This window comes from Pseudophryne corroboree, chromosome 1, assembly GCF_028390025.1.
Source record: "Pseudophryne corroboree isolate aPseCor3 chromosome 1, aPseCor3.hap2, whole genome shotgun sequence".
Lineage (NCBI taxonomy): Eukaryota > Metazoa > Chordata > Amphibia > Anura > Myobatrachidae > Pseudophryne > Pseudophryne corroboree.
In genome coordinates this window covers 142,825,171-142,849,772 of record NC_086444.1, presented here as the reverse complement: position 1 = coordinate 142,849,772, position 24,602 = coordinate 142,825,171, and positions in this window count along the sequence as shown.

Genomic DNA, 24,602 nt, shown 5'->3' with positions numbered 1-24,602 from the left:
GCGCCGGTATGCTGTCCGCCGGCATACCATACTACACCCGAGCACACCACTGCAGTGCCTCATCTAAACATTTTAGCGTTGTGTGTAAGAAACAGCATCGACGCCCTCCTTATTTAAAATAGAGCCAGTACGTGACATAAGCGTGCCCCAAAAATATGGTGCATGGCTTCATGGGGAAGGGGTGTGGCCACAAAATAATACCATTTCATATTACGCTGCACAGTAGTCTCCATTATTCAAATTACAGCACATAGTACCGCCGCTACACCAGGTAGAGCCCGTTTTACACATTACGCTAGATGGAATTCTCTTTTTAAAGATTACAGCAGGCAGAGTCCCCTTTTTACACATCACGGCAGACACAGTCCCCATTTTACACATTACGGCAGGTAGAGTCCCATTTTTATACATTACGGCAGGTAGAGTCCCTTTTTTACACATGATGGCAGGCACAGTCTCCCTTTTACACATTACGGCAGGTAGAGTCCCCTTTTTACACATTACGGCAGGTAGAGTCCCCTTTTTACACATTACGACAGATAGAGTCCCCTTTTTACACATTACGACAGGTAGAGTCCCCTTTTTACACATTACGGCAGGTAGAGTCCCCTTTTTACACATTACGGCATGCAGAGTCCCCCTTTTACACATTACAGCAGGCAGAGTCCCTCTTTTACACATTACAGTGGGCAGAGTCCCTTTTATACACATTAGGGCAGGCATATGCACTGTGTGCCACCTAGCTACAGCCTTGGATAAATAGATAGATAGATAGATAGATAGATAGATAGATAGATACCTACTGGCTGTCTCTCCGTTGGCTCAGACTCCTCGATGCAGCTGCTGGCAGCTCCTGTCTGTCCTTCCCGCTTCCAGCATTCACAGCAGCGGCGGCCAGCCAACGTGGAAGGAGAGGGACAGCTGCAGCAGTGCCACCACCAATTACAGTGCGCTAGTGCAGCTCCAGAGTCCTATTCCCTCCTCTCTCCCCCCTGCCCCTGGAGCTGCTCCACGCTCCGTGGCAGCACACAGCAAAGGCAGCTTGTAATGAGTCAGTCTGACTCATTAGAATGCCGCAGACTTTGGGCCCTTTCATAGCTCCGTGGTGGCAGCACAACAGGGATGCGGGCAGTTGCGCCCACAGGGACTGCTGGCACACATGCGTTCTACGACCCTGCACCATTGTAAGTGGCAACATATATAGTAATAGGCAAATTTAGCGACCGCTGCAGTGACGACCACACAGTGCAGGGTGGTTGGTGGTGGAGGTGGTGGTGGTGGTTGTGGTGGTGGTGGTGGTGGTGGTGGTGGTGGGGGGGGGGGGGGGGGGGTTTAGCGCTTAGCACACATAAACATACATGTTGCTGAATGTATCATATGTGCTGGCTGGTTGTCCCAGGCATCGGCAGCGATATATTTAACTACCGATATAGACTATATAGTGTGTATACAGCTTGCGATGCACACTCCCGCGGGGTCAGCATTGCAAGTAAAAATAGACTGTGCTGGCAGGTAAATTTTGACTGTAAAGTGTACAATCCAGTACATTGTACGTATAGTCAAAATTGACCATTTCAAAAATCGTCCAGAGACAAAATGGCACCGTGTGTATAGTCAATATTGGTGCAATTTGGCTCTGGGGTGATCAAGAGAAATCGCATAGTGCAAATCTGCCACATAGGCAGAATTGCACCGTGTATGCCCCTTAAGCCTACCCACAGATTCCCATTGGCTAGTTTCACAGGAGTCTGGGGGCGGGTACAAAAGGAGAGTGAAGCCTAATGCTGCTGAGTGCCGTGTGCCGCACAGCGGCTTAATACTAGATTTGTGCGCCAGACTATTTTTGCTGGTTTTGGTTCTAATTCGATGTCTGGTTTTGGTTTGTGTTTTGCAAAAATGCTGTAAAGGTTTTGGTTTTGTCTTTTTTTCAAAAATTTACAAAAAAGCTCAAATTAAATAATTTGACCCTTTTATTGGCCCTCATTCCGAGTTGTTCGCTCGTTGCCGATTTTCGCTATATTGCGATTAGTCGCTTACTGCGCATGCACAAGGGGGGTAATTCCAAGTTGATCGCAGCAGGAATTCTGTTAGCAATTGGGCAAAACCATGTGCACTGCAGGGGGGGGCAGATATAACATGTGCAGAGAGAGTTAGATTTGGGTGGGGTGTGTTCAATCTGCAATCTAATTTGCAGTGTAAAAATAAAGCAGCCAGTATTTACCCTGCACAGAAACAATATAACCCACCCAAATCTAACTCTCTCTGCAAATGTTATATCTGCCTCCCCTGCAGTGCACATGGTTTTGCCCAACTGCTAAAAAATTTCCTGCTGCGATCAACTTGGAATTACCCCCAAGGTTCGCAGAGCGCATGCGGTTAGTTATTTTACACAAAAGTTAGGTATTTTACTCACGGCATAACAAGGATTTTTCATCGTTCTGGTGATCGTACTGTGATTGACAGGAAGTGGGTGTTTCTGGGCGGACACTGGCCGTTTTCTGGGCGTGTGCGAAAAAACGCTGGCGTTTCTGGGAAAAACGCGGGAGTGTCTGAAGAAATGGGGGAGTGTCTGCGCGAACGCTGGGTGTGTTTGTGACGTCAAACCAGGAACGAAACTGACTGAACTGATCGCAATGGCTAAGTAAGTCTGGAGCTACTCAGAAACTGCTAAGAAATTTCTATTCGCAATTCTGCTAATCTTTCGTTCGCAATTCTGCTATGCTAAGATACACTCCCAGAGGGCGGCGGCTTAGCGTGTGCAATGCTGCTAAAAGCAGCTAGCAAACGAACAACTCGGAATGAGGGCCATTGTTCTTACAGTATTATTAACCTCAAAATATTAATTTCCACTTATTTCCATTCAATTATGACCACCTCACAGCTCACAATATTGTTTTCATCCAATTCAGGCCAAAGGCTGCCGAGAGCTGACTGGTTACTAAGCGACAGAGCAGCGGGACAAACACATGGCAGTTTACAGCACGTCTATGAAACACTGCCACACAGCAGTGGCACAAATGAAAAGTGGTGCAAGATGGAATTGCCCTTGGGCCCTCTTACCCACTTTTATGTTGGATATTAAAAAGGACATGCATTTTATAAAACACACCGGACAAAATAATATGGAGTTTGAAAACACAAGTGGTATAAGTTCAACAATGTGGGACGTGGACATGTGTGTAGATGGTGACACAAACTATTGGATGATCATTGTGAATGTCTGAGGTATTGATACAATGTGATTTTATTGAGATATTGTTTCTTTTTCAGATGGAACCATGGGTCGTACACATGACCTGACTGAGTGGCAAAAGGGAGTCATTGTTTATTGCCGAGAGCATGGTCTTAGCCTGGAGGAGATGATGGCGTTTGTTAGTGTGCAGTGGTAAACGCAGGATTTCTAGAGGGGGTTTCCAAATGCAATCCACAATTTCCCACTCTGCGGTACAATGGAGTAAGTGCAGGAGTCTGGGGGAGCGTTAGAAGAACATAGTAACGACCCTAAACATTGGTCTTTTTATAAACTGGAAACTGTATGGAATAACGAGATTTATGGTAAGAACTTACCTTTGTTAAATCTCTTTCTGCGAGGTACACTGGGCTCCACAAGAATTGGACAATGGGGTGTAGAGTAGGATCTTGATCCATGGCACCAACAGGCTCAAAGCTTTGACTGTTCCCAGAATGCACAGCGCCGCCTCCTCTATAACCCCGCCTCCCTGAACAGGAGCACAGTTTTTAGTTAACCAGCCCAATGCAGTAGCAGGAAAAGAGACGACAATGGTTAGTAGCCACATACACCACACTCTCACGACAAGAGAAGTGTCAGTGGCTAATGCCATATCAACTCAAAGAAGCTAAGTGCGTCAGGGTGGGCGCCTTGTGGAGCCCAGTTTACCTCGCAGAAAGAGATTTAACAAAGGTAAGTTCTTACCATAAATCTCGTTTTCTGCTGCGGGGAACACTGGGCTCCACAAGGATTGGACAATGGGGATGTCCTAAAACAGTTCCTTATGGGAGGGGACGCACTGTAGCGGGCGCAAGAACCCAGCGTCCAAAGGAAGCATCCTGGGAAGTGGCAGTATCGAAGGCATAGAACCTTATGAACGTGTTCACAGAGGACCACGTAGCCGCCTTGCACAATTGTTCAAGGGTCGCACCACGTTGAGCCGCCCAAGAAGGTCCAACAGACCGAGTAGAATGGGCCTTAATGTGATCAGGAGCAGAGAGACCAGCCTTCACATAAGCATGTGCAATCACCATTTTAATCCATCTGGCTAGAGTCTGCTAGTGAGCAGGCCAGCCACGTTTGTGAAATCCAAACAAAACAAAGAGAGAATCAGATTTTCGAATAGAAGCAGTTCTCTTCACATAGATATGGAGAGCCCGTACCACATCCAAAGACTGCTCTTTGGGAGACAAATCAGGAGAGACAAAGGCCGGAACCACAATCTCCTGATTAAGGTGGAACGAAGAAACCACCTTAGGCAAATATCCGGGACGAGTCCTAAGAACCGCCCGGTCACGGTGAAAAATCAGATATGGGGAACTACAAGACAAGGCACCCAGATCCGATACTCTTCTAGCAGAGGCAATAGCCAGCAAGAACACCACCATAAGGGAAAGCCACTTAAGGTCAGCTGAACCCAGGGGTTCAAACGGAGGCTCCTGCAACGCCTCCAAAACCACCGACAAGTCCCAAGGAGCCACAGGCGGGACATAGGGAGGTTGGATACGCAACACACCCTGAGTGAAAGTCGCAATTTTTCTCTGAAACCACACCGACAAGGCAGAAATATGAACCTCTAGGGAGGCCAGACGCAGGCCTAAATCTAGGCCCTGCTGCAGAAAAGCCAGAAGTGTGGCTGTACTAAACTTGGAAGCGTCATAATTATTATATGCGCACCAAACAAAGTAGGAATGCCAGACCCTATGGTAAATCCAAGCAGAAGCGGGTTTCCGGGCCCGCAACATAGTTTTAAAGACCTCTTCAGAAAAACCCTTAGCCCTCAAGATGGAAGCTTCAAGACCCACGCCGTCAAAGACAGCCGGGCTAGGTCCTGGTAGACACAGGGGCCCTGAACGAGGAGGTCTGGGCGTTGTGGAAGTAGAAGTGGACGCTCTGACGATAGGCCTTGCAGATCTGAGAACCAGTGCCGTCTGGGCCACGCCGGAGCTATGAGAAGCAGATTTCCTTTTTCTTGCTTGAACTTCCGAATTACCCTGGGCAGGAGTGACACCGGAGGGAACAGGTACGGCAGCCGAAACCTCCACGGCACCGCCAGCGCATCCACGAATGCTGCTTGAGAATCCATTGTCCTTGCTCCGAAGACCGGAACCTTGTGATTGTGTCGAGACGCCATCAGATCTACATCTGGAAGACCCCACTTTTCCACTAGGAGTTGAAACACTTCTGGATGGAGGCCCCACTCGCCGGCATGCACGTCCTGACGACTGAGAAAGTCCGCTTCCCAATTCAGGACTCCCGGAATGAATATTGCCGATATGGCCGGTAGATGGCGTTCCACCCAACGTAGAATCCGTGAGACTTCCTTCATTGCCAAACGGCTTCGAGTGCCGCCTTGATGATTTATGTAAGCCACTGTGGTGGCGTTGTCCGACTGTACTTGAACAGGACGGTTCTGAATTAAATGCTGTGCCAGGTTCAACGCATTGAAGACCGCCCGCAATTCCATAATGTTGATCGAGAGGAGAGATTCCTCCTTGGTCCACCGACCCTGAAGGGAGTGTTGCTCCAACACTGCGCCCCAACCTCTTAGACTGGCATCTGTTGTCAACAGGACCCAGTTGGATATCCAGAAGGGACGGCCCCTGCACAATTGTTGGTCCCGGAGCCACCAAAGCAGCGACAGACGGACCTCCAGAGTCAATGAGATCATTTGAGATCTGATCCGGTGAGGCAGGCCGTCCCACTTGGCTAGAATCAGCCTCTGGAGGGGGCGAGAATGGAATTGAGCATACTCCACCATGTCGAATGCTGAGACCATGAGGCCTCGCACCTGCATTGCCGAATGTATCGACACTTGCGGACGAGAAAGGAAGCAACGAATCCTGTCCTGAAGCTTCAGGACTTTCTCCTGAGACAAGAACAACCTCTGGTTGTGAGTGTCCAATAGCGCTCCCAGGTGCACCATGCTCTGAGCAGGGACCAGGGAGGATTTCTTCTTCTTCTTGATGAGCCACCCGTAGGCTTGTAGAAACCGGACCGTCGTATCCAGATGACGTAGGAGAAGTTCTGGGGAATTTGCCAGAGTTAACAAGTCGTCCAGGTACGGCAGTATCCTGACCCCTTGACGGCGGGGTACCACCGTCAGCACCGCCATTACTTTGGTGAAGACTCGCGGAGCCGTTGTTAAACCAAAAGGTAACGCCCGAAACTGGTAATGGAGGTTGCCAGTAGCAAACCTCAGGTATTGCTGATGTGACGCTGCTATAGGAATATGCAGGTAAGCATCCTGTATGTCCAGGGAGACCATGTAGTCCCCAGGTTCCAAGGCCAGAACTATAGAGCGAAGGGTTTCCATATGGAACTTGGAAATCTTCACAAACCTGTTCAATGCCTTGAGGTTGAGAATGGGCCGGGAGGACCCATTCGGTTTCGGGACTAGAAACAGCAAAGAATAGTACCCCCGGCCCCTCTGAGCAAGAGGCACCTGTACTACAATTCCTGTATCCAGGAGGGTCTGTACCACCGAATGCAGATTGTTTGCCTTTGTCTGGTCCAACGGGACGTCTGTCTGGCAAAATCGATGAGGGGGTTGGTTTTTGAAGGCTATGGCGTAACCTCGAGTGACGACTTCCCGTACCCAGGCATCTGAAGTGGTCTTCAACCATTCCTGTGTATACCCTAGAAGCCGGCCCCCTACCCTGGGATCCCCCCAGGGGGAGGCCCGCCCCGTCATGCGGCAGGCTTATCGGTCTTGGAAGCTGGCTGACGGGCAGCCCTGGCTCTTTTGGGCTTCGGCTTACCAGGTTTGGAAGTGCGGGCCTGCTTGTGGTACGCCTGACCTTTTGCTTTACCTGAAGGGTGAAAGGGGCGAAAGGACGTACATTTAGCCTTCGACACAGAAGGAGCGGTACTCGGCAGACAGGCAGTTTTGGCAGTAGCCAAGTCAGCCCCTATCTTATTTAAGTCCTCCCCAAACAGAATATCTCCCTTGAAAGGGAGTATCTCCAGGGTTTTTATAGAGTCCAGATCCACAGACCAGGATCTCAGCCACAATATCCGGTGAGCCAGGACTGACGTAGTAGAGGCCTTGGCTGCTAGGATACCGGCATCCGAAGCCGCCTCTTTAATATATATCGAGAAGCTGTGACAATATATGATAAGCATTGTCTAGCATGGTCAGAGGAGATTTCAGCTTCTAACCCCAAGGCCCATGCTTCAATAGCCTCGGCAGCCCATGTAGCTGCAATAGTGGGCCATTGCGCAGCACCCGTGAGGGTGTAAATCGCTTTTAGACAACCCTCCACACGCTTATCCATAGGCTCTTTTAGAGACATGACGGTAGTGACAGGCAGAGCTGAGGAAACCACCATCCTAGCCACATGTGAGTCCACTGGAGGAGGCATTTCCCAATTCTTAGACAGCTCTGGCATGAGGGGATAGCGAGCCAGCATCTTCTTTTGATGCACAAACTTCGTAACCGGGTTTTCCCAGGGTTCCTGACGTATATCCACTAGGTGGTCAGAGTGAGGTAAAACTTGTTTAACCACCTTCTGACGCTTGAACCTATCTGGTTTCTTAGGAGGGACGGATGGCTCGGGATCATCCGTAATCTGTAGAATTAATTTAATAGCCTCCAAAAGATCAGAAACATCCACATGTGAACTACCCTCCCCATCAGCCGTATCTGAGTCAGAACCAGTGGGGTCAGTGTATGTGCCGTCTTCATCAGACAAGGTGTCAGTGACAGCAGTGGATTGTGAGGAGACAAGCGCTCACTTAGAGGACCCCTTGGACTTAGGCGAGCGATGGTCAGACTTTTTAGTAGTCAGGGACTGGTTTAACTTCTTTAATTGAGCAGATAAATCGTCCGCCCACGGCGGGTTAACTGCAGGGACCACTTACGGTTGTACCGACATTGGGGGTCCCATAGGGAGTGTTAACGTATGCAGAAGCGTGAAAAAGTGGCCCATGGTGGGTCAGTATGTGCCTCAGTTGCCACAGTCCCACTGGGGGGCAAGGAGCCCCCAGAACCAGAGCCCACAGCTGCTATATTCTCCTCATGTGCGTCTGTGGCTTCAGCAACACCAGCAGTGTGTTCAGCCCCAGAACCATTACCCTCAGAAGCAGACACGATATAACTTGCAGCAGTGGCGTAACTAGAAATTTTTCTCCCCCAAGCCAAAAAATCCTTCGGCGCCCCCCCCCATACCCCCCGTAATTGGCACTAGCAAAGGTAGAAAAATGCAAAAAGGGTGTGTGGCTTTGTCGAAATGGGCGTGGCTTTGCGTGGAGGGCGTGGCATTGCAGGAAAAGACTACCTTATACCCCAGTTTTGCAACCTGCACGCCCAGACGTTGGCCACCACAGGAAAGAAAAATAATCCTGATTCATGCCCCTTACATTATTTGTCATTTTTCCTCCTTATAGTAATGCCCAGTATACATTATTCCACATACTGCAAAGGCCCTTAGACATTATTCCACACACAATAATGCACATGACACAATATGCACACACTGTAATGCCCCAGACACATTATGCCACACACCGTAATGCCTGTGACACATTATGACAGGAATCGCAATGCCCGTTATACATTATGCTACACACTGCAATGCCCCTGATACATTATAGCACATACAATGTCTGTGACACAGTATGACACACACCACAATGATCCGGAGACATTATACCACATACCACAATGTCCGTGATATAGTATACAACACACCGTAATGCCTGATACATTATGACACACACCGTAATGCCCATTACACATTAAGTTCTACAGTAAGGCTTCTAATTACTTTTAAATTACCTGCTCGTTGCCAGGGGTTTCATGCTCTTGGTTCCATGCACGGTGCCAGGGGTTTTCATGCTCAGGGTGTCATGCTCGTTGCCAGGGGTTTCATGCACTGGGTGTCATGCTCGTTGCTAGGGGGTAGTGCTTGTTGCTAGGGCCATGCTCCCAGTGCCACATATGCCCCTAGTGCCAGATATTCCCCCACAGTGCCAGGTACATGCCCCCAGTGCCACATATACCCCCCCCAGTGCCACATATGCCCCCTCAGTGCCTGCTCCCCCCAGTGCCAAATATTCCCCCACAGTGCCACATATGCCCCCTCAGTGCCTGCTCCCCCCAGTGCCAAATATTCCCCCACAGTGCCAGGTATATGCCCCCAGTGCCAGATATTCCCCCACAGTGCCAGGTATATGCCTCCAGTGCCAGATCTGCCCCCCACAGTGCCAGGTATATGCCCCCAGTGCCAGATCTGCCCCCACAGTGCCAGGTATATGCCCCCAGTGCCAGATCTGCCCCCACAGTGCCAGGTATATGCCCCCAGTGCCAGATCTGCCCCCACAGTGCCAGGTATATGCCTCCAGTGCAAGATCTTCCCCCCACAGTGCCAGGTATATGCCCCCAGTGCCAGATCTGCCCCCACAGTGCCAGGTATATGCCCCCAGTGCCAGATCTGCCCCCACAGTGCCAGGTATATGCCCCCAGTGCCAGATCTGCCCCCACAGTGCCAGGTATATGCCCCCAGTGCCAGATCTTCCCCCCACAGTGCCAGGTATATGCCCCTAGTGCCAGATCTGCCCCCACAGTGCCAGGTATATGCCCCCAGTGCCAGATCTGCCCCCACAGTGCCAGGTATATGCCCCCAGTGCCAGATCTTCCCCCCACAGTGCCAGGTATATGCCCCCAGTGCCAGATCTGCCCCCCCACAGTGCCAGGTATATGCCCCCAGGGCCATATCTGCCCCCCACAGAGCCAGGTATATGCCCCCAGTGCCAGATCTGCCCCTCACAGTGCCAGGCATATGCCCCCAGTGCCAGATCTGCCCCCCACAGTGTCAGGCATATGCCCCCAGTGCCAGATCTTCCCCCCACAGTGCCAGGTATATGCCCCCAGTGCCAGATCTGCCCCCACAGTGCCCCCACAGTGCCAGGTATATGCCCCAAGTGCCAGATCTTCCCCCCACAGTGCCAGGTATATGCCCACAGGGCCAGGTATATGCCCACAGTGCCAGGTATATGCCCCCCCATGTGTTGGAGGGACACGGAGCGCATCGCGCGTCTCTCCTGGCTCTCCCCCCGGCTTGTCTAATAAAGGAAGTGCCGGTTCGTGAGCCAATCAGAGCTCACGAACGGCACTTCCTTAGACCGGCCGGGGGAGAGCCAGGGAGGGACACAGGAGAGACGCGCGATGTGCGTTCCGTGTCCCTCCAAAACAGCAGGGAGGGAGAGGAGACCGCAGATTGACATGCGGACGCTCGTCCGCATGTCAATCTGTTCTAAGTCAGTGGCGCCCCCGCAGCCCCTCGCCCCCAAGCCACCGCGAGGACTGCGGGGGCAGTAGTTACGCCACTGACTTGCAGTATGAGTAAACACAGTACAATTATCAGCAGCACTATATCTCTAAACCCAAACCCCTGCGCAGTGTAGTCAGCACCAGCAGAGATAAAGGAGAGATATGGTGACTAAATCACAGAGAAAAATACGTAATACAGTATATCTTTGTGAAAATCCTATATTAGATATAACCTGACGCACCAAGCCCCCTCAGGTTATAGAATATAGGGATAGCAAGTTGAATGAAAGACACGAAATGGACACCACTCAGCTATCAAATGCACACACAGATAGTCACAGTTTGTACAATGCAGAGGTTATTACTGACAATAATACTGCACTGGACTAGCTTACACAGCTATATAACAAGAGATATAACAGTACACAGTAAGAACTGGATGTATATCACAGGGTAATTGTACTATAAACCCTGACTAAATGCACTCTTTCTTAACTATCACTGTCTAAAAAGGCAGGTAGAATACTTAAGTGTCTTGTAAAGGCACAGCGCTGACAACCAGGCGGCTTTACATAGGAGGATTTGCCCAAGCATTCCCAGGAACAGTGAGCTGAGGGATAATGGCGCCGCAGACACTGACAGGGAGTGAGGAAAAGACTGAGATGCAGCTCCAGGGCGGGAACACTTGCTAGAAATGGCGCCCTGGGGCTGGGGGAGGGGCTTCAGGTCTAAGCCTTATCCCCCTGCTGGCAAAACCACCTGGTACTGTGTGCGATATAAAAATCGGTTTAGAGAGAAAACCTGACCTGCGCCCATGCCCTGGTGATCTAGTGGGATCGCCTGTACTGCCACAGTGTCCACCGCCAGTGCGTGCGGCCCGCCTCCCACTGACCGCGCCGGATCGCGATAAAGACCAGGTCGGGACCCACTTACCACCTCCCGAAGCGCGGCCACGCGATCCTGGAGAGCCCCAGCCGTGTGTGTCTAACGTGAAGAAAACCGGAGCCTCCGCTGTAGGTACCTGGCAACCAGGGCTCGGGAGTGTACAGCGCCGCTGGGGAGAGCTGGAGCAGCAGCAGTGAATGTCTCCTGACCTTTACCACTGCGGCTGCTCTTGAAGTCTTCACTTTTTCTTCACAAAAAAGCTCTTTTTAGGGCTGCCTGAGCAGCCTACCCTGTTAAGTGCCTGCTTACTGCAGCACCAACTTACAGAACTAAGCTCCTGTGCAGGGAGGCGGGGTTATAGAGGAGGCAGCGCTGTGCATTCTGGGAACAGTCAAAGCTTTGAGCCTGTTTGAGCCTTGGATCAACATCCTACTCTACACCCCATTGTCCAATCCTTGTGGAGCCCAGTGTACCCCGCAGCAGAAACAGTATTAATAATTACCACTATAGATGGTCTACAGTATCACACATATTTATATAATATAAATAAGCGGTCAGGAAAAGGTTAAACATCCCATAATAAATTAATGCACAAACATAATAGAACCAGTACTGCACTTTCTATGCACACATTCTCCCACCTCATGGTAAGGCTCCTGTCTCTTATTCCTGGTAGCTACTCTCTGGTCCACAGCACTGATTGAGGATCCACACAAACAGCAAACTTGGTAGAAGTAGCTGCTACCACTGGGCATGTGATGTGCAGCAGTTCTGCTCTGTCCCTTAAACTGCATGATGTGGCGGCAGCTCTAGTAATTGTATTATATAGCATTGCTATTGTGGTCATAATTTGAGCCACTTGCCAATAGGAGGGGGTTTGCGGGCACCTGGAACCCCCCTGCGTTTGCCTATGGTGTGCCCTCGAAGACAGTGAGTAGTATCCATTCCATCTACAAGGGAAGGAGCTTGGACACCAAGAATCTAAGTGGCGGAACAGTGTCTGAAAGGCTTTGCAGAGCACCAGACTGACATGCCACATCTCACATGGCCCTCCAATTTGTCAGATCTGGGCTTTGGGATTGTTTGGCTGGATCCAGCATTGTACTGTTGGAGCAGTTCCTAATGCGTTTGGAACCGATTGGTGGTTGCTTGACACCCTAAATGTCTGCGGTCCCAATTTGTCATGATTGACTTTCGGCCACTCTTCTCATCGCACTGTAGGAGTAAGTCCTGGGTTGCGCAGAGACTGCACAAAGTGGATTTTCGCAGCTCGGCGTACACATGGGATCGCACACTTGCACTGGGAATTTACAGTCCCACTGGAGGCGGCGACTATCCGAATGCAGGACAGCAAACTTTGCAGCTCAGCGATGAGGTCTGAATTACCCCCACTGTCTTTGAGGGCACACTAACAAATGCTGCCACCTCCTCCAGGCTACGACCATTCTCTCGGCCAAAGACAGTGGCTCCCTTTTGCCACTCAGTCATGTCAGTTGTTATTAAACTTATACCACTTGTACTTCCACATTCCATATTAGTTTGTCTGGTGTGTTTATGTATCTCCAAACCCATCATTGCATCACCTCTATTCTTCCAGCCACCTCAACCTACACTGATCCTGTTCAGTATTACATGCAGACACAGCTACAAAACTAGGGGGGTCATTCAGATCTGATCGCTACTGTGTGTTTTCACACAGCAAGCGATCAGGTCATAACAGCGCATGCATCACAATGCACACGCGTGTCGGACAACAACAATGGGTATCGTCGGTCAGCGACGGGATGGTGCGAAAAATCTGTTCATTCATACAGGCATTCGCAAGGTGATTGACAGGAGGAAGACATTTGTGGGTGGTAACTGACCATTTACTGGGAGTGTTCGGGAAAACACAGGTGTGCCCAAGTTTTCAGGGAGGGTGTCTGACGTCAGCTCCTGCCCCATTCAGCCTGATTCTATCGCACTAGAAGAGTAAGTCCTGGGCTGCGCAGAGACTGCACACACACACAGAATTTTAGCAGCTCGGCGTACACATATCATCGCACACTTGCACAGAAAAAATACACTCCTCCTGCAGTCGGCGACTCTCTGAACGCAGGACAGCAAGAAACGCAGCCCAGCGATTAGATCTGAATGACTTCCGGCTTCTAGATTTTTATATCCTGCTCTCACAAATTCTTCTACAGCTAAATCATGGGCTCGACAAGAAAAATCTTGGATCAAAGATACTCCTTGTATTACAGACCCTTCTAAGCTCAATAAATATTATGACCCTTCCTTGACTATATCTGCAAGAAGTACATACTCGCACTTTCAATAGGGAGTATATATCTCCTTGTCAACACAAACACACGGTATACATAGACTCTTGCTTTTGTCCCAAATGTCATCATTCTAATGATTCATTTACTGGTTTTGGGAATGCGGTCTGATCCAAGGAGTCTGGAATAAGGTATTGGTTTATATGAGAGAATTATTTACACTTTCCTTACCTCCTGACCCAATTGCTTGCCTAGGCGCAAATTTTTGTAATTGTAATTTAGGCCCCAACAATCATTTGATCTTTCCCCTATTGATAGTGATGGTTACTGTGGCAAAAATAATAATAATTTTACAACACTGAATTTCCCCATCCTCCCCCTCCCTTTCTGCACTTAAGCATACAATGCTACAACTCATGTATTTTGATCAGAGAGCAACAATCCCGGATGTAGAGAAGGGCGTCAAAGGGCTTTAGAACAAATGGGGTCGAGTTAAAACTAGTGAATATATATATATATATATATATATATATATATATTGGTAACAACAGCCCGGCACTCCCTTGTGCTGAAGAGTTGAACAATGCCCCGGTGCCCTCAGAATGTATGCACATCAAATGGAAAAAGAAGGACTGCGGCACTCAGGGACGTTTTGAAAAAATAGCTGTATTAAGTTCAATACATCATGGCATCGACGTTTCGGGGATTTTAACCCCTTCCTCAAGATGCGGTAGAGACAAGAAGAAAAGAAGGAAACCCACTCACCTTTAAAGAAGAAAAGCCCGCCAAGACCCCCGTGCGTTCCGTCCCTAGCTCCAATGTCCGGCGTGAGGGGTGCGCCTGGAGATGACCTGCCGTGACGTCCTTGCTGTGCGCGGACGCCCGTAACCTGGCAACACTGACGCTGTACCCGCCGGCCGGAGACTGGGGAACGGGAAGAGAAGAGGGACATGAAGCATAGCGCCATGCACTAGAACATGGTGGCTGGCTAAAACACACAGTGATGGTACAAATAAAGTATGACAATAAAGCACCATTGGTCCCTTTAACCCCAGAAAGCCATACATGCTGAAGATGGAACATGCCTTGTGTGCAGATAGCGGGATGAGAAAAGAAAAGTGCGTGGTCGAGTATTAGTACAGGTGAAACTGTGACCTGGCACCGTAGGGGGTGTGTCCTATATGGATGTCTCCTCCAGATCCCCTTATCCCAAATGGTGAAGTCACTAAAGGGTTAGGGGTGATATAGGGAAAAGACTGTCCTAAGGACTGTTTCCAGTCAGGATAGTACATAAGGACATGAAAGAGTAGGAACAGCATAAAAATTTGGGAGAGAAACATATATTCCAGCAAGTCCATGTATTACGGGTCCAGGCTGGGTGTGTCGCCCCTCCTCCTGATCCTGCTCGGTCTGCTGGCCACCCTTGTGTACTTCGTATATTAACGTATTAAGGGAACAGGCGGCTGTTATCCAAATATACTCCACACTATCCGCTCATTTAGACCTTTAGGATGGATCGTATTGAGTCCATATATCCAAGATGCCTCCTTACGGAGTAACAGTCCGTCACGGTTGCCCCCCCGTATATGCTTAGGGACGTGGTCGATGATGATGTGTTTAAGGTCTCCCAAGGAGTGTCCGGCCTCATAAAAGTGTCTAGCCACCGGTTGTTCGGAGGGAGTGCCCTTGATGGCAGACTTGATCGCCGAGCGATGTAGGGCCATGCGTTCTCTTAAAGTTCTAATTGTCTTCCCTACATAACAAAGATTGCAGGGACAAATGATGAGGTAGATGATATGCGTGGTAGTACACGTAACTACGTGTTTGATGGTAATTTGTTTATCCGTGAGTGGAACTGCAAAAGATGGCCCAACGATCATGTGGCTGCAAGTGGTACATCCCAGGCAGCGGTAACAGCCTGGTTTTTTTGAAAGAAACGTCTCCTTGGAAGACTTTGAGAAATGAGAGATATCTGTATGTACTACGAGGTCTTTAATATTTCGACCCCTCCTGTAGCACATCATTGGAGAGGTGTGTTTGAAGGGGAGGGACGCATCTGTGGAGACTATGGGCCAAAGGGCTCGGTTGGCTCTGTTCAGGATAGGACTAGAAGTGTCGAAAGACGTGGTCCATGGGATTCTGTCTGTCAATGAACGTGGAGTAGGCCTTAAAAGTTCATCACGTGACAGCTGTAGCATCTCCCTCTTTGTTTGGACCAGAGCTGTTTTGTTATATCCCCTTTGCGTAAATTTGATGACCATCTTGTCCAGTTCCTGTTCCAACTTGTCTGGTTGGTTACAAATGCGCACTGTTCTTAGCATTTGGGATCTAGGTAACCCCCGTTTGAGGGAGCGTGGGTGATGGCTGTTGGCCCGTAGGAGGGTGTTCTTGTCCGTTGGTTTGCTGTATATGTTGGTTAGGAGTTTTCCGCAGCTCAGAGACACCAGGACGTCCAGGTAATTGATGGAGGTCGAGGACCACTGGTAGGTGATCCTGATAGGGGAGGGTCTGATGTTGATGAATTCCAGTAGCCGTTTAAGTGCCGTCTCACCTCCAGTCCACAAGATGAAAATGTCATCAATATATCTGGTGAACAACGCTATAGACTGGGCTACCAAGGGATCTTGAAAGAACATGGATACCTCCTCTTGTAACATATAAACGTTGGCATAGGAAGGTGCCACGTTACTCCCCATGGCACACCCTGTCTTCTGTTGATAAAATTTGCCATCAAAGAGGAAGAAGTTCCTTGTTAAGGTAAGCTCCAATAGGGTCATAAACAAGTCGAGGTCCACTTCACTCATAGCCTCTTTGCGTAAGAAAGACCTCATTGCATTTAAACCCCCTTCGTGGGGTATACTAGTGTAGAGACTGCAGATATCTATTGTGCTCAACAGTGATCCCTCTGGAACTGTGCCAACGGCATCTAGAAGCAAAAGAAAAGACGTGGTGTCTTTCAAACATCTCGGTTGTTTCAAAATGAGTGGCTGAAGCACACAGTCCAGAAACTGAGAAATAGGTTGATACAAGGATTGACGTGCGGATATGATCGGACGACCAGGGGGTTGGGTGAGATCCTTATGGATTTTGGGGACTGTAAAAAAGATAGGGACCCTGGGAAAGTCCTGAATGAGGGCTTTAAGGATCCTGTCCGATATTAGGCCTCGAGAATGGGCTCTGGCTAAAAGTGTATCCAGTTCCTCTTTATATTGACAAGATGGATCTGTGTCCAGTTGGTAGTAAGTATTGGGATCCGATAGTTGGGCCAGGATCTCTGTTTTGTAGTATATCATGTCCAATACTACGATTCCACCCCCCTTGTCCGCAGGGCGTATGATCACGTCAGAGTAGGATCCCAGGTCCTTAAGTGCCGACCACTGCTGTTTGGATAAGTTATGGTGTTGTTGCTGCGAGGCCTTAGTGTACTTATCCATGGACTCGTCTACTAGCCGAATGTAGGACTTGATAGACGCATTGGTTGATGGAGGGTCAAACACCGATTTGCTCCTTTTGTTGAGGAAAGGTTGGAAGACGACTGGTACTTGAGGGGTGGAGGTAGAGGGGGGATGTGTGGAAAAAAATTCTTGTCTCCTCAATTTTCTGGAAAACTGGTACAAATCAATCTTCCAGTCCAATTCTTTATGTTGATTGGTAGGGACAAAGGACAAGCCATTGCCCAAAACTTCCAGTTCAGTAGAGGTAAGTATACGTTTGGATAAATTGTAAACTAAGTTTTGTTCTTTGCTGCCCGATCGAACGAGTCGCGTGTTCTGGCCACCCCTGCGGGTGGTCGACCTCTTCCTCTGGAAGCCGAAGTGGCGGTTGCCCCTAAAGGGACAGATGGAATGTCTTGTGCTCCATCTGAGTCGCCTATCGCGAACTCACTGTCACTGTTGGACGATGCTCCAGATCGTAGCTTATTCTCCCGACGTCTACGCCACCCCTGTTTGGGTTTAGACTGGATCCCGTGTTGGCTTCCTGGGTTCCCCCCCATCAGCCAACGGTGTACCCTGTTGGAATCATAATCCTCCTGAACGATCCGAAGTTTATTCTGCTTAAATTTGATCAGATCGCGGCGGTATGTGTCACATTGGGTCTGGAGCTTTTGTAACCAATTATGAGACTCATCCTGCTGCAGTGTAGCTATGTGAGACCCTTCAAACACAGATATCTTGTCCTTGACTAGCGACAATTCTCTACCAGCCTCCTCAATTACTAGTAGCATCAGGTCAAGGCTACACTTGTTAGTGATGCCAATCCATTTTTTACAAAATTCTGGATTGAAGCGACCTATTGTCGGGGTGTTTTTAACCCTGAATCCCCTGGGAATCATGCAATCCCGGTGGTAATCTGAAAGGGAAATCCCGTGCAACATGAAGTCAATTTCCCTGCGTTTTAACTTATATAATTGTTGGTATAGGTCTTCTGAACTAGATTGTTGATCTGTGGCAGACAATCTTTCTTTAAAACGCAATCTGTCAGCGTCTTCGTCGGTAAAACAAAAGAGGTCCCTTCTATTGATGTTCAAATGAGCGTACCCTCTGGTGCCATCTGAGGCAGAAGTGGATAGTTGTGCCTCCATGTTAAGCTGGCGCTATGTTCAATGATCCACCAGAAAAAAGTGCAAAAGTAGTTTGTGCAAACTGATAGGAAAGAAATAGTCCAGTGTTTGATAAAAACAACTTCTAAGTGGCTGTATATGCCACTGCAGTGGTGTCTGGCTGATGCTCTGTCCCCAATAAAACAGGGTATGTGGAGAAAGAAAAAGTTGTAACAATAAATGGTACTATAATGAGATGGGTGCCCTGGCTCAAGCAGGTGACGTCCTGTAGTGGCGACTCCTGAGACGATATTGGTAACAACAGCCCGGCACTCCCTTGTGCTGAAGAGTTGAACAATGCCCCGGTGCCCTCAGAATGTATGCACATCAAATGGAAAAAGAAGGACTGCGGCACTCAGGGACGTTTTGAAAAAATAGCTGTATTAAGTTCAATACATCATGGCATCGACGTTTCGGGGATTTTAACCCCTTCCTCAAGATGCGGTAGAGACAAGAAGAAAAGAAGGAAACCCACTCACCTTTAAAGAAGAAAAGCCCGCCAAGACCCCCGTGCGTTCCGTCCCGAGCTCCAATGTCCGGCGTGAGGGGTGCGCCTGGAGATGACCTGCCGTGACGTCCTTGCTGTGCGCGGACGCCCGTAACCTGGCAACACTGACGCTGTACCCGCCGGCCGGAGACTGGGGAACGGGAAGAGAAGAGGGACATGAAGCTCTTTCATGTCCTCATGTACTATCCTGACTGGAAACAGTCCTTAGGACAGTCTTTTCCCTATATCACCCCTAACCCTTTAGTGACTTCACCATTTGGGATAAGGGGATCTGGAGGAGACATCCATATAGGACACACCCCCTACGGTGCCAGGTCACAGTTTCACCTGTACTAATACTCGACCACGCACTTTTCTTTTCTCATCCCGCTATCTGCACACAAGGCATGTTCCATCTTCAGCATGTATGGCTTTCTGGGGTTAAAGGGACCAATGGTGCTTTATTGTCATACTTTATTTGTACCATCACTGTGTGTTTTAGCCAGCCACCATGTTCTAGTGCATGGCGCTATGCTTCATGTCCCTCTTCTCTTCCCGTTCCCCAGTCTCCGGCCGGCGGGTACAGCGTCAGTGTTGCCAGGTTACGGGCGTCCGCGCACAGCAAGGACGTCACGGCAGGTCATCTCCAGGCGCACCCCTCACGCCGGACATTGGAGCTCGGGACGGAACGCACGGGGGTCTTGGCGGGCTTTTCTTCTTTAAAGGTGAGTGGGTTTCCTTCTTTTCTTCTTGTCTCTACCGCATCTTGAGGAAGGGGTTAAAATCCCCGAAACGTCGATGCCATGATGTATTGAACTTAATACAGCTATTTTTTCAAAACGTCCCTGAGTGCCGCAGTCCTTCTTTTTCCATTTGATGTGCATACATTCTGAGGGCACCGGGGCATTGTTCAACTCTTCAGCACAAGGGAGTGCCGGGCTGTTGTTACCAATATCGTCTCAGGAGTCGCCACTACAGGACGTCACCTGCTTGAGCCAGGGCACCCATCTCATTATAGTACCATTTATTGTTACAACTTTTTCCTTCTCCACATACCCTGTTTTATTGGGGACAGAGCATCAGCCAGACACCACTGCAGTGGCATATACAGCCACTTAGAAGTTGTTTTTATCAAACACTGGACTATTTCTTTCCTATCAGTTTGCACAAACTACTTTTGCACTTTTTTCTGGTGGATCATTGAACATAGCGCCAGCTTAACATGGAGGCACAACTATCCACTTCTGCCTCAGATGGCACCAGAGGGTACGCTCATTTGAACATCAATAGAAGGGACCTCTTTTGTTTTACCGACGAAGACGCTGACAGATTGCGTTTTAAAGAAAGATTGTCTGCCACAGATCAACAATCTAGTTCAGAAGACCTATACCAACAATTATATAAGTTAAAACGCAGGGAAATTGACTTCATGTTGCACGGGATTTCCCTTTCAGATTACCACCGGGATTGCATGATTCCCAGGGGATTCAGGGTTAAAAACACCCCGACAATAGGTCGCTTCAATCCAGAATTTTGTAAAAAATGGATTGGCATCACTAACAAGTGTAGCCTTGACCTGATGCTACTAGTAATTGAGGAGGCTGGTAGAGAATTGTCGCTAGTCAAGGACAAGATATCTGTGTTTGAAGGGTCTCACATAGCTACACTGCAGCAGGATGAGTCTCATAATTGGTTACAAAAGCTCCAGACCCAATGTGACACATACCGCCGCGATCTGATCAAATTTAAGCAGAATAAACTTCGGATCGTTCAGGAGGATTATGATTCCAACAGGGTACACCGTTGGCTGATGGGGGGGAACCCAGGAAGCCAACACGGGATCCAGTCTAAACCCAAACAGGGGTGGCGTAGACGTCGGGAGAATAAGCTACGATCTGGAGCATCGTCCAACAGTGACAGTGAGTTCGCGATAGGCGACTCAGATGGAGCACAAGACATTCCATCTGTCCCTTTAGGGGCAACCGCCACTTCGGCTTCCAGAGGAAGAGGTCGACCACCCGCAGGGGTGGCCAGAACACGCGACTCGTTCGATCGGGCAGCAAAGAACAAAACTTAGTTTACAATTTATCCAAACGTATACTTACCTCTACTGAACTGGAAGTTTTGGGCAATGGCTTGTCCTTTGTCCCTACCAATCAACATAAAGAATTGGACTGGAAGATTGATTTGTACCAGTTTTCCAGAAAATTGAGGAGACAAGAATTTTTTTCCACACATCCCCCCTCTACCTCCACCCCTCAAGTACCAGTCGTCTTCCAACCTTTCCTCAACAAAAGGAGCAAATCGGTGTTTGACCCTCCATCAACCAATGCGTCTATCAAGTCCTACATTCGGCTAGTAGACGAGTCCATGGATAAGTACACTAAGGCCTCGCAGCAACAACACCATAACTTATCCAAACAGCAGTGGTCGGCACTTAAGGACCTGGGATCCTACTCTGACGTGATCATACGCCCTGCGGACAAGGGGGGTGGAATCGTAGTATTGGACATGATATACTACAAAACAGAGATCCTGGCCCAACTATCGGATCCCAATACTTACTACCAACTGGACACAGATCCATCTTGTCAATATAAAGAGGAACTGGATACACTTTTAGCCAGAGCCCATTCTCGAGGCCTAATATCGGACAGGATCCTTAAAGCCCTCATTCAGGACTTTCCCAGGGTCCCTATCTTTTTTACAGTCCCCAAAATCCATAAGGATCTCACCCAACCCCCTGGTCGTCCGATCATATCCGCACGTCAATCCTTGTATCAACCTATTTCTCAGTTTCTGGACTGTGTGCTTCAGCCACTCATTTTGAAACAACCGAGATGTTTGAAAGACACCACGTCTTTTCTTTTGCTTCTAGATGCCGTTGGCACAGTTCCAGAGGGATCACTGTTGTGCACAATAGATATCTGCAGTCTCTACACTAGTATACCCCACGAAGGGGGTTTAAATGCAATGAGGTCTTTCTTACGCAAAGAGGCTATGAGTGAAGTGGACCTCGACTTGTTTATGACCCTATTGGAGCTTACCTTAACAAGGAACTTCTTCCTCTTTGATGGCAAATTTTATCAACAGAAGACAGGGTGTGCCATGGGGAGTAACGTGGCACCTTCCTATGCCAACGTTTATATGTTACAAGAGGAGGTATCCATGTTCTTTCAAGATCCCTTGGTAGCCCAGTCTATAGCGTTGTTCACCAGATATATTGATGACATTTTCATCTTGTGGACTGGAGGTGAGACGGCACTTAAACGGCTACTGGAATTCATCAACATCAGACCCTCCCCTATCAGGATCACCTACCAGTGGTCCTCGACCTCCATCAATTACCTGGACGTCCTGGTGTCTCTGAGCTGCGGAAAACTCCTAACCAACATATACAGCAAACCTACGGACAAGAACACCCTCCTACGGGCCAACAGCCATCACCCACGCTCCCTCAAACGGGGGTTACCTAGATCCCAAATGCTAAGAACAGTGCGCATTTGTAACCAACCAGACAAGTTGGAACAGGAACTGGACAAGATGGTCATCAAATTTACGCAAAGGGGATATAACAAAACAGCTCTGGTCCAAACAAAGAGGGAGATGCTACAGCTGTCACGTGATGAACTTTTAAGGCCTACTCCACGTTCATTGACAGACAGAATCCCATGGACCACGTCTTTCGACACTTCTAGTCCTATCCTGAACAGAGCCAACCGAGCCCTTTGGCCCATAGTCTCCACAGATGCGTCCCTCCCCTTCAAACACACCTCTCCAATGATGTGCTACAGGAGGGGTCGAAATATTAAAGACCTCGTAGTACATACAGATATCTCTCATTTCTCAAAGTCTTCCAAGGAGACGTTTCTTTCAAAAAAACCAGGCTGTTACCGCTGCCTGGGATGTACCACTTGCAGCCACATGATCGTTGGGCCATCTTTTGCAGTTCCACTCACGGATAAACAAATTACCATCAAACACGTAGTTACGTGTACTACCACGCATATCATCTACCTCATCATTTGTCCCTGCAATCTTTGTTATGTAGGGAAGACAATTAGAACTTTAAGAGAACGCATGGCCCTACATCGCTCGGCGATCAAGTCTGCCATCAAGGGCACTCCCTCCGAACAACCGGTGGCTAGACACTTTTATGAGGCCGGACACTCCTTGGGAGACCTTAAACACATCATCATCGACCACGTCCCTAAGCATATACGGGGGGGCAACCGTGACGGACTGTTACTCCGTAAGGAGGCATCTTGGATATATGGACTCAATACGATCCATCCTAAAGGTCTAAATGAGCGGATAGTGTGGAGTATATTTGGATAACAGCCGCCTGTTCCCTTAATACGTTAATATACGAAGTACACAAGGGTGGCCAGCAGACCGAGCAGGATCAGGAGGAGGGGCGACACACCCAGCCTGGACCCGTAATACATGGACTTGCTGGAATATATGTTTCTCTCCCAAATTTTTATGCTGTTCCTACTCTTTCATGTCCTTATGTACTATCCTGACTGGAAACAGTCCTTAGGACAGTCTTTTCCCTATATCACCCCTAACCCTTTAGTGACTTCACCATTTGGGATAAGGGGATCTGGAGGAGACATCCATATAGGACACACCCCCTACGGTGCCAGGTCACAGTTTCACCTGTACTAATACTCGACCACGCACTTTTCTTTTCTCATCCCGCTATCTGCACACAAGGCATGTTCCATCTTCAGCATGTATGGCTTTCTGGGGTTAAAGGGACCAATGGTGCTTTATTGTCATACTTTATTTGTACCATCACTGTGTGTTTTAGCCAGCCACCATGTTCTAGTGCATGGCGCTATGCTTCATGTCCCTCTTCTCTTCCCGTTCCCCAGTCTCCGGCCGGCGGGTACAGCGTCAGTGTTGCCAGGTTACGGGCGTCCGCGCACAGCAAGGACGTCACGGCAGGTCATCTCCAGGCGCACCCCTCACGCCGGACATTGGAGCTCGGGACGGAACGCACGGGGGTCTTGGCGGGCTTTTCTTCTTTAAAGGTGAGTGGGTTTCCTTCTTTTCTTCTTGTCTCTACCGCATCTTGAGGAAGGGGTTAAAATCCCCGAAACGTCGATGCCATGATGTATTGAACTTAATACAGCTATTTTTTCAAAACGTCCCTGAGTGCCGCAGTCCTTCTTTTTCCATTTGATATATATATATATATATATACTGTCACACGCCATAGGCGGCGTTCACCGCTCTTACCCCTGCGTGCCTGCTGGTCTGTGTTGCGGCCTCCGCCTTCGTTGGTCCACAGGCTCCGGCGCCTGGCTGGCGCAGCTCCCGGAGGTTCTCCGGGGCAGGGGCGCCGCCATGACACCCGGCATCACGTGGGCGAGGAGCAGGTGACGTCATCAGACTGTTCCGACAATCCAGCGGAGGCGGGAGATTCAAAGGCAGACGCCGGGCAGCGCCTCGGCGCCTGAGTATCATCTTTTCCCCTGAAGTGGATGCCAGTGCTTCAGTCCTTGGCGGATCTCTCTGCAGCATACCCCAGTGTCTCCGGCATTTCCAGGTGTCAGTTGTTGCACAGCTTCCAGCGTTCCCAGCTGCTGCTGGGTTCCACTGCGCTCTAGTCACCAGTGCTTCTTGGAGTCAGCGTGGGCTGCAGGTTAAACGTCGCTCTCAAGTTATACAAGTCCTCAGTGCCTTTAACCCTCGCTCTCAAGTTATACAAGTCCTCAGTGCCTTTAACCCTCGCTCTCAAGTTATACAAGTCCTCAGTGTCTTTAACCCTCGCTCTCAAGTTATACAAGTCCTCAGTGTCTTTAACCCTCGCTCTCCAGTTATACAAATCCTCAGTGTCTTTAACCACCGCTCTCAAG